This window comes from Oncorhynchus masou, unplaced genomic scaffold (assembly GCF_036934945.1).
Source record: "Oncorhynchus masou masou isolate Uvic2021 unplaced genomic scaffold, UVic_Omas_1.1 unplaced_scaffold_659, whole genome shotgun sequence".
NCBI classification, from domain to species: domain Eukaryota; kingdom Metazoa; phylum Chordata; class Actinopteri; order Salmoniformes; family Salmonidae; genus Oncorhynchus; species Oncorhynchus masou.
Window position 1 is genome coordinate 73,960 of NW_027013031.1, and position 6,041 is coordinate 80,000.

At 49.1% G+C, this 6,041-nt stretch overlaps 1 pseudogene; it reads left to right on the forward strand.

Moving 5' to 3' along the window:
• LOC135536743 (E3 ubiquitin-protein ligase SMURF1-like) overlaps nt 1-6,041 on the forward strand; it is a 70,259-nt pseudogene that overhangs the window by 4,827 nt on the left and 59,391 nt on the right.

Sequence of the window (6,041 nt, forward strand, 5' to 3'; positions counted from 1 at the left end):
TCTCTGATCCCTCCTCTCTGTCTGTCTCCTTCTGTAAGTATCTCTGATCCCTCTTCTCTGTCTGTCTCCTTCTGTAAGTATCTCTGATCCCTCCTCTCTGTCTGTCTCCTTCTGTAAGTATCTCTGATCCCTCCTCTCTGTCTGTCTCCTTCTGTAAGTATCTCTGTCTCCATCTTTCTTTGTCTTCCTCTCTCTTTCACATTCTACTTTATAATGTGTGTGTGCGTGTGCATGTGCGTGTGCGTGTGTGTGTGTAGGGTTGCCGGACCCATTTGCAAAGGTAGTGGTGGATGGATCAGGACAGTGTCATTCTACAGACACAGTGAAGAGCACTCTGGACCCCAAATGGAACCAACACTATGACCTGTGAGTACACCCACTGCGGCCCGCTGAAACCCACACACCCACTGAACAGCAAAATAAGGTTCTGATCCGGTTGAACCGGTTGATATCGTTTTAAGCACTGAGACCGGTCAGAGAATTCAGGGCCGTCACAGTGGGCGTTGGGTTATTGAGGGGCTGATTTCATGGGGCTACAGTCTGTTTCCCTTCCATTGATGACTTGTTTTTATTTTACTGGTCTCTCTTCTTGTCCGTTGTCTGTACCGTGCTGTGTTGTTGTGTTGCTGCTGTGTTGTTGTGTTGCTGCTGTGTTGTTGTGTTGCTACCGTGCTGTGTTGTTGTGTTGCTACCGTGCTGTGTTGTTGTGTTGCTGCCATGCTGTGTTGTCATGTTGTGTTGCTGCCGTGTTGTCATGTTGTGTTGCTGCCGTGTTGTCATGTTGTGTTGCTGCCGTGCTGTGTTGTCATGTGTTGCTACCATGCTGTGTTGTCATTAGTTGCTACCATGTTGTCATGTTGTGTTGCTGCCGTGCTGTGTTGTCATTAGTTGCTACCATGTTGTCATGTTGTGTTGCTGCCGTGCTGTGTTGTCATGTGTTGCTGCCGTCATGTGTTGCTGCTTTGCTGTGTTGTCATCTTGTGTTGCTGCCATGCTGTGTTGTCATTAGTTGCTCCCATGTTGTTGTGTTGCTACCATGCTGTGTTGTCATGTGTTGCTGCTGTGTTGTCATGTGTTGCTGCCATGTTGTCATGTTGTGTTGCTACCATGCTGTGTTGTCATCTTGTTTTGCTACCATACTGTGTTGTCATCTTGTGTTGCTAGCATGTTGTTGTCATGGTATGCTGCTAGCATGCTGTGTTGCTATCATGTTGTTGCTGTGTTGCTAGCGGGCTGTGTTGCTACCATGTTGTTGTTGTGTTGCTAGCATGCTGTGTTGCTAGCATGCTGTGTTGCTAGCACGCTGTGTTGCTAGCATGCTGTGTTGCTATCATGTTGTTGCTGTGTTGCTAGCGGGCTGTGTTGCTACCATGTTGTTGTTGTGTTGCTAGCATGCTGTGTTGCTAGCATGTTGTGTTGCTAGCATGCTGTGTTGCTAGCACGCTGTGTTGCTAGCACGCTGTGTTGCTAGCACGCTGTGTTGCTAGCACGCTGTGTTGTCATGTTTTCGTCTTGGGTCACTCTTCAGTGTCTCTTCTTTAAAAGTCCCAGCCCCGTCCCCTCAGGAGGCCTTTCGGTAGGCCGTCATTGTAAATAAGACCTTGTCTTGACTGACGTGCCTAATTAAAGTTTAAATAAATTAAATAAAAACATTTTGAAGGTTATTTTCTAAAAGTGCAGTAATGGTGTCATTCACGAGGCAGGAGGCCGTCGGAGCCCAACACACACGGTCTGTACACAGAGGCAGTAGACGGTCTGTTCACTGAGGCAGGAGGCCATCGGAGCCCAACACACACGGCCTGTACACAGAGGCAGTAGACGGTCTGTTCACTGAGGCAGGAGGCCGTCGGAGCCCAACACACACGGCCTGTACACAGAGGCAGTAGACGGTCTGTTCACTGAGGCAGGAGGCCGTCGGAGCCCAACACACACGGCCTGTACACAGAGGCAGTAGACGGTCTGTTCACTGAGGCAGGAGGCCATCGGAGCCCAACACACACGGCCTGTACACAGAGGCAGCAGACAGGTCTGTTCACTGAGGCAGGAGGCCATCGGAGCCCAACACACACGGCCTGTACACAGAGGCAGTAGACGGTCTGTTCACTGAGGCAGGAGGCCATCGGAGCCCAACACACACGGCCTGTACACAGAGGCAGCAGACAGGTCTGTTCACTGAGGCAGGAGGAGGCCATCGGAGCCCAACACACACGGCCTGTACACAGAGGCAGTAGACGGTCTGTTCACTGAGGCAGGAGGCCATCGGAGCCCAACACACACGGCCTGTACACAGAGGCAGCAGACAGGTCTGTTCCCCGAGGCAGCGGACAGGTCTGTTCCCCGAGGCAGCGGACAGGTCTGTTCCCCGAGGCAGCGGACAGGCCTGTTCCCCGAGGCAGCGGACAGGCCTGTTCCCCGAGGCAGCGGACAGGCCTGTTCCCCGAGGCAGCGGACAGGCCTGTTCCCCGAGGCAGCGGACAGGCCTGTTCCCCGAGGCAGCGGACAGGCCTGTTCCCCGAGGCAGCGGACAGGCCTGTTCCCCGAGGCAGCGGACAGGCCTGTTCCCCGAGGCAGCGGACGGTCTTCTGGAAAGTCTTCTAGCCTGTAGGGACATTGTTTTATGAACATAATGCACAGTTTCAACATTTCTACATGACGTGTCACATTGTGTGAAGTTCAAATCAAATGTATTTGTCACATACATGTTTAGCAGACGTTAATGCGAGTGTAGCGAAATGCTTGTGCTTCTAGTTCCGACAATGCAGTAATAACCAACGAGTAATCTAACCTAACAATTCCAAAACTACTACCTTATACACACACAAGTGTAAAGGGATAAAGAATATGTACATAAGGATATATGAATGAGTGATGGTACAGAGTGGCATAGGCAAGATGCAGTAGATGGTATCGAGTACAGTATATACCCTACATTATGCATCTCATATGTATGTAAACATTATATTAGGTAGCATTGTTTAAAGTGGCTAGTGATATATTTTACCTCATTTCCCATCAATTCCCATTATTGAAGTGGCTGGAGTTGAGTCAGTGTGTTGGCAGCAGCCACTCAATGTTAGTGGTTGCTGTTTAACAGTCTGATGGTCTTGAGATAGAAGCTGCTTTTCAGTCTCTCGGTCCCAGCTTTGATGCACCTGTACTGACCTCGCCTTCTGGATGATAGCGGGGTGAACAGGCAGTGGCTCGGGTGGGTGTTGTCCTTGATGATCTTTATGGCCTTCCTGTAACATCGGGTGGTGTAGGTGTCCTGGAGGGCAGGTAGTTTGCCCCCGGTGATACGTTGTGCAGACCTCATTACCCTCTGGAGAGCCTTACGGTTGTGGGCGGAGCAGTTGCCGTACCAAGTGGTGATACAGCCCGACAGGATGCTCTCGATTGTGCATCTGTAGAAGTTTGTGAGTGCTTTTGGTGACAAGCTGTGTCCAGCATGATGAGTGGGGAGCGAACGTGACAAGTGGGGAGCGAACGTGACGAGTGGGGAGCTAACGTGACGAGTGGGGAGCTAACGTGGGGAGCTAACGTGACGAGTGGGGAGCTAGCGTGACGGAGTGGGGAGCTAGCGTGACGGAGTGGGGAGCTAGCGTGGCGGAGTGGGGAGCTAGCGTGACGGAGTGGGGAGCTAGCGTGACGGAGTGGGGAGCTAGCGTGACGGAGTACTGGTACCCTGTGTATATAACCTAGTTATCATTACTCAGAACTGGTACCCTGTGTATATAACCTAGTTATCATTACTCAGTACTCTGGATAAGAGCGTCTGCTAAATGACTTAAATGTAATGTAAATGTACTGGTACCCTGTGTATATAGCCTAGTTATCATTACTCAGTACTGGTACCCTGTGTATATAACCTAGTTATCATTACTCAGTACTGGTACCCTGTGTATATAACCTAGTTATCATTACTCAGTACTGGTACCCTGTGTATATAACCTAGTTATCGTTACTCAGTACTGGTACCCTGTGTATATAGTCTAGTTATCGTTACTCAGTACTGGTACCCTGTGTATATAGTCTAGTTATCATTACTCAGTACTGGTACCCTGTGTATATAACCTAGTTATCGTTACTCAGTACTGGTACCCTGTGTATAGAACCTAGTTATCGTTACTCAGTACTGGTACCCTGTGTATAGAACCTAGTTATCGTTACTCAGTACTGGTACCCTGTGTATATAACCTAGTTATCGTTACTCAGTACTGGTACCCTGTGTATATAACCTAGTTATCGTTACTCAGTACTGGTACCCTGTGTATATAACCTAGTTATCGTTACTCAGTACTGGTAGCTGCTCGCAAACACAGTAAAGTTTGAATGAACGCTTACGAGCCTGCAGCTGCCTACCACCGCTCAGTCAGACTGCTGTATCAAATATTAAATCATAGACTTAATTATAATATAATAACACACAGAAATACGAGCCTCGGGTCATTAATATGGTCAAATCCGTAAACTTTCATTTCGAAAACAAAACGTTTATTCTTTCAGTGAAAGACGGTTCTGTATTTTATCTAACGGGTGGCATCCCTCAGTCTGAATATTGCTGTTACATTGTAACAACCAAACCAGCAACTTACCTTGGCTCCTTGCAGCCACAAGGTCATTTTGACGCTGCACCCGTGTACCAGGTGGTCATCCTGCCACTCAGTCTCCCCGTGGAGAAATGTAATCGGCCACAATCGGCGTCCAAAAAGGCCGATTTACCGATTGTTATGAAAACTTGAAATCGGCCCTAATTAATCTGTCGACCTCTAATCCTGACCTGTGTGTGTGTGTGTGTGTGTGTGTGTGTGTGTGTGTGTGTGTGTGTGTGTGTGTGTGTGTGTGTGTGTGTGTGTGTGTGTGTGTGTGTAGGTACATAGGGAAGACAGACTCCATCACCATCAGTGTGTGGAACCATAAGAAGATCCACAAGCGGCAGGGCGCCGGGTTCCTGGGCTGTATACGACTGCTGGCTAACTCCATCAGCAGACTGAAGGACACGGGCTGTAAGAGACACACACACACACACACACACACACACACACACACACACACACACACACACACACACACACACACACAGAGGCTGTATATGACTGCTGGCTAACTCCATCAACTGAAACAGAGCAGTACCTTCTCCATACAGCTAGACTGACCATACCAGCTGAAACAGAGCAGTACCTTCTCCTCCATGACCATACCAGCTAGACTGACCATACCAGCTGAAACAGAGCAGTACCTCCTCCATACAGCTAGACTGACCATAACAGCTGAAACAGAGCAGTACCTTCTCCATACAGCTAGACTGACCATACCAGCTGAAACAGAGCAGTACCTTCTCCTCCATACAGCTAGACTGACCATACCAGCTGAAACAGAGCAGTACCTCCTCCATACAGCTAGACTGACCATACCAGCTGAAACAGAGCAGTAGCTTGCTAGCTCTTTGCCCTGGTACTAGAGGCTCTGTACTGACCATACCAGAACTTTTTGGAGTTAGAGCTACAGGATGCAAATTTCTGCCTGAAGAAGCTGGCCTTTGCTTTCCTGACTGACTGCGTGTATTGGTTCCTGACTTCCCTGAACAGTTGCATATCGCGGGGACTATTCGATGCTATTGCAGTCCGCCACAGGATGTTTTTGTGCTGGTCGAGGGCAGTCAGGTCTGGAGTGAACCAAGGGCTATATCTGTTCTTAGTTCTGCATTTTTTGAACGGAGCATGCTTATCTAAAATGGTGAGGAAGTTACGTTTAAAGAATGACCAGGCATCCTTAACTGACGGGATGAGGTCAATGTCCTTCCAGGATACCCGGGCCAGGTCGATTAGAAAGGCCTGCTCACAGAAGTGTTTTAGGGAGCGTTTGACAGTGATGAGGGGTGGTCGTTTGACTGCGGCTCCGTAGCGGATACAGGCAATGAGGCAGTGATCGCTGAGATCCTGGTTGAAGACAGCAGAGGTGTATTTGGAGGGCCAGTGTGTCAGGATGACGTCTATGAGGGTGCCCTTGTTTACAGATTTAGGGTTGTACCTGGTGGGTTCCTT